Source organism: Bombus affinis, unplaced genomic scaffold (assembly GCF_024516045.1).
Source record: "Bombus affinis isolate iyBomAffi1 unplaced genomic scaffold, iyBomAffi1.2 ctg00000789.1, whole genome shotgun sequence".
Taxonomy (NCBI): Eukaryota; Metazoa; Arthropoda; class Insecta; order Hymenoptera; family Apidae; genus Bombus; species Bombus affinis.
In genome coordinates, this window is record NW_026109359.1 from 40,001 (window position 1) to 45,000 (window position 5,000).

The window sequence follows — 5,000 nt, forward strand, 5'->3', positions numbered from 1 at the left end:
CCTTAAAGTGCGTTACGAGGTGTGGAAATTTTTATTGAAATCGTTATAGTTCGACGTAATCTAGTCGAACGTAGCGGTTTCGTTTTGTTTTTTCTTTAAATTTTTTCCACCGGACCTAGCTGACTGGGACGTTGGAACTTTGAAATTTCTCTCGCCCCGGTACGAAAAGGCCGAACGTTCCTTTCGAAATAATTCCTCAAAAAGCGTTACGAGGTATGCAAATTTTTATAGAAACCGTTATTGTTCGACGTCGTCTAGCCGAACGTAACGGTTTCTTTTTATTTTTTTAAAAAATTTTTTTCCACCGGACCTAGCTGACTGGGACGTTGGAACTTTGAAATTTCTCTCGTCCCGGTACGAAAAGGCCGAACGTTCCTTTCGAAATAATTTCTCAAAAAGCGTTACGAGGTATGGAAATTTTTATAGAAACCGTTATTGTTCGACGTCGTCTAGCCAAACGTAACGGTTTCTTTTTATTTTTTTAAAAAATTTTTTTCCACCGGACCTAGCTGACTGGGACGTTGGAACTTTGAAATTTCTCTCGTCCAGGTACGAAAAGGCCGAACGTTCCTTTCGAAATAATTCCTCAAAAAGCGTTACGAGGTATGGAAATTTTTATAGAAATCGTTATTGTTCGACGCCGTCTAGCCGAACGTAACGGTTTCTTTTTATTTTTTTTTTAAATTTTTTCCACCGGACCTAGCTGACTGGGACGTTGGCACTTTGAATTGTTTCGCACTGCTCCAAAAGTGCCGAAAGTACCGAAAGTTCCTTTCGCATTAATTCCATAATAAGCGTTATAAGGTACGTATATTCTGGCATAAATCGATATATTCTAATTAAATACATCGGGATTAAGCGTTAATTTTGTTCTTGAAACGTTCTAAAAAGTTTCGAATTGCACATTGGGACATGGAAAAATTTCCGTATCGAACACGTTTTTTCGAGTTATCTCGCTTAAAAGTGTTACAAGGTAGGAATATTTTTGCATAAATGGACGTATCTCGACGTTTTACGTCGGGATTAAGCGTTTATTTGGTCGGTGGAACGTTTTCTAGAAACGGAACTATGCGACGGGACGTTGGGACTTTGAAGAAGTTCGGCCGGTGCGAAAAGACCGAAAAGGTTTTTTCGAGTTATCTCGCTTAAAAGTGTTACAAGGTAGGAATATATTTGCATAAATGGACGTATCTCGACGTTTTACGTCGGGATTAAGCGTTTATTTGGTCGCTGGAACGTTTTCTAGAAACGGAACTATGCGACGGGACGTTGGGACTTTGAAGAAGTTCGGCCGGTGCGAAAAGACCGAAAAGGTTTTTTCGAGTTATCTCGCTTAAAAGTGTTACAAGGTAGGAATATTTTTGCATAAATCGACGTATCTCGACGTTTTACGTCGGGATTAAGCGTTTATGTCGTCCCCAAGACCTTCTACAAAGTTTCGATTTTTTCGTTGGGACTTTGAAAAATTTCCGTATCGAACACGTTTTTTCGAGTTATCTCGCTTAAAAGTGTTACAAGGTAGGAATATTTTTGCATAAATGGACGTATCTCGACGTTTTACGTCGGGATTAAGCGTTTATTTGGTCGCTGGAACGTTTTCTAGAAACGGAACTATGCGACGGGACGTTGGGACTTTGAAGAAGTTCGGCCGGTGCGAAAAGACCGAAAAGGTTTTTTCGAGTTATCTCGCTTAAAAGTGTTACAAGGTAGGAATATATTTGCATAAATGGACGTATCTCGACGTTTTACGTCGGGATTAAGCGTTTATTTGGTCGCTGGAACGTTTTCTAGAAACGGAACTATGCGACGGGACGTTGGGACTTTGAAGAAGTTCGGCCGGTGCGAAAGGACCGAAAAGGTTTTTTCGAGTTATCTCGCTTAAAAGTGTTACAAGGTAGGAATATTTTTGCATAAATGGACGTATCTCGACGTTTTACGTCGGGATTAAGCGTTTATTTGGTCGCTGGAACGTTTTCTAGAAACGGAACTATGCGACGGGACGTTGGGACTTTGAAGAAGTTCGGCCGGTGCGAAAAGACCGAAAAGGTTTTTTCGAGTTATCTCGCTTAAAAGTGTTACAAGGTAGGAATATATTTGCATAAATGGACGTATCTCGACGTTTTTACGTCGGGATTAAGCGTTTATTTGGTCGCTGGAACGTTTTCTAGAAACGGAACTATGCGACGGGACGTTGGGACTTTGAAGAAGTTCGGCCGGTGCGAAAAGACCGAAAAGGTTTTTTCGAGTTATCTCGCTTAAAAGTGTTACAAGGTAGGAATATATTTGCATAAATGGACGTATCTCGACGTTTTACGTCGGGATTAAGCGTTTATTTTGGTCGCTGGAACGTTTTTCTAGAAACGGAACTATGCGACGGGACGTTGGGACTTTGAAGAAGTTCGGCCGGTGCGAAAAGACCGAAAAGGTTTTTTCGAGTTATCTCGCTTAAAAGTGTTACAAGGTAGGAATATTTTTGCATAAATCGACGTATCTCGACGTTTTACGTCGGGATTAAGCGTTTATGTCGTCCCCAAGACCTTCTACAAAGTTTCGATTTTTTCGTTGGGACTTTGAAAAATTTCCGTATCGAACACGTTTTTTTCGAGTTATCTCGCTTAAAAAGTGTTACAAGGTAGGAATATTTTTGCATAAATGGACGTATCTCGACGTTTTACGTCGGGATTAAGCGTTTATTTGGTCGCTGGAACGTTTTCTAGAAACGGAACTATGCGACGGGACGTTGGGACTTTGAAGAAGTTCGGCCGGTGCGAAAAGACCGAAAAGGTTTTTTCGAGTTATCTCGCTTAAAAGTGTTACAAGGTAGGAATATTTTTGCATAAATCGACGTATCTCGACGTTTTACGTCGGGATTAAGCGTTTATGTCGTCCCCAAGACCTTCTACAAAGTTTCGATTTTTTCGTTGGGACTTTGAAAAATTTCCGTATCGAACACGTTTTTTCGAGTTATCTCGCTTAAAAGTGTTACAAGGTAGGAATATTTTTGCACAAATGGACGTATCTCGACGTTTTACGTCGGGATTAAGCGTTTATTTGGTCGCTGGAACGTTTTCTAGAAACGGAACTATGCGACGGGACGTTGGGACTTTGAAGAAGTTCGGCCGGTGCGAAAAGTCCGAAATGGTTATTTCGAGTTATTTCGTTAAAAAGCGTTATAAGGTATAATTTTTTTGACAGGGATCGTTATATCTCTATTAAATACAATCGGATTAAACATTTTTGTCGAATTTTTTGAAAAATTAGCTTCCGTCGGACTGATACGACTGGATATTTTTGCAATTTTTTCGTTAATTAATGTTACAAGGTATATATCTTTTTACATATTTCGTGTTATTTTAACGTGTTTTAATCGATTATAAAGTTATTTTTCGTCCATAGTCGATAAAACTGTATGTTTACTGATGCAATTTTTCGGTGAAAAAAAAAATTAATTTTTTGGTAAAAATGCATTTATAATATGTTAATAATGCTTGTGGTAAAATATTTCGATGGTTGGATATCGCCTTTATATAGTAGTTATTGAACGTGCGAGCGACTAAGTTCCAGCGTCCCTTCCGAACGGTACGTTGCTACGGAGGTTTTGCACCATAAGCGCGCGGCCGCTAGCCCGACCGGCGCCGGCCTTCCGGCCGGCCCCTTGGTATCTATAAGAGAAGCGTCGAGCCGGACGGTTCGGTCGGAACAGCGCTGGGCGCGTGGCTATTCTACGGCCTCGGTTGAGAATTCAGTCACCGCTCCTCGAGTCTTAGTGTATTTTACGCTATTTCTCGACTGTTCCTCCGTTCTCGTACTGGTTTTTTCTCTTACACTGCTGCGCCGCGGGTCGAAGTCTAGGACGTAATGACCGTTAACGTGGCAAGCTTCCCCTTAGTCGGGAAGCTGGTGACCTGTGTGCACGTATTTGACAAAAGTTGGATGCGTGTGTGCTTGTACTTACGGAGTAGCCATTCTTGCAGAGACCATCGGTTGTAAGCTATTTGTAGCTGCACGATGGTCCTTTTGGCGTTCTGTAGAGTGCGTTATCTTCTGGTAACGCGTCTCTACAGAGGTGTTGAAGCTTATAAAAGAATATTCTTACGGTATGTCCAGCATGCGTATACGTGCTTTACCGCTAAGTTATATTCTACGAGAGAAGTTGGAGGAGAAAAGTTACAAACAGAAATAATTCTGTGAAGTATGAATCTTTGTATCGATATATGATGGTGAGAGAGGAGGAGAATTAAAGTGGCTGAGTGACGTTGTTACTGAACCATGGAACGTTGCTCTCTAAGTCATATTACATATATATATAAAATGAAAAGTCTCGTCGTACGGTGCTTACGTCCCACCTACGACACAGAGAGAACTTTTAAACGAAAATGCTGGTTTTTGGGAATATATTATAAGATCCCTGGTTGATCCTGCCAGTAGTCATATGCTTGTCTCAAAGATTAAGCCATGCATGTCTCAGTACATGCCGCATTAAGGTGAAACCGCGAATGGCTCATTAAATCAGTTATGGTTTCTTAGATCATACCTACATTTACTTGGATAACTGTGGTAATTCTAGAGCTAATACATGCAAACAGATTCCGACCAGAGATGGTAGGAATGCTTTTATTAGATCAAAACCAATCGGTGGCGGATGGCTCGTCTGTCCGTCCATCGTTTGTTTTGGTGACTCTGAATAACTTTGTGCTGATCGCATGGTCATCTAGCACCGGCGACGCATCTTTCAAATGTCTGCCTTATCAACTGTCGATGGTAGGTTCTGCGCCTACCATGGTTGTAACGGGTAACGGGGAATCAGGGTTCGATTCCGGAGAGGGAGCCTGAGAAACAGCTACCACATCCAAGGAAGGCAGCAGGCGCGCAAATTACCCACTCCCGGCACGGGGAGGTAGTGACGAAAAATAACGATACGGGACTCATCCGAGGCCCCGTAATCGGAATGAGTACACTTTAAATCCTTTAACGAGGACCAATTGGAGGGCAAGTCTGGT

The 5,000-nt window shown here is 41.6% G+C and overlaps 1 non-coding gene across 1 annotated transcript in view; it reads left to right on the forward strand.

Moving 5' to 3' along the window:
• The first annotated feature begins 4,405 nt into the window (after window positions 1-4,405).
• LOC126928288 (small subunit ribosomal RNA) overlaps window positions 4,406-5,000 on the forward strand; it is a 1,924-nt gene continuing 1,329 nt past the window's right edge. Inside the window, exon 1 of the ribosomal RNA XR_007716500.1 lies at window positions 4,406-5,000. This exon is cut by the window's right edge and continues 1,329 nt beyond it. This is a non-coding gene — a ribosomal RNA (small subunit ribosomal RNA).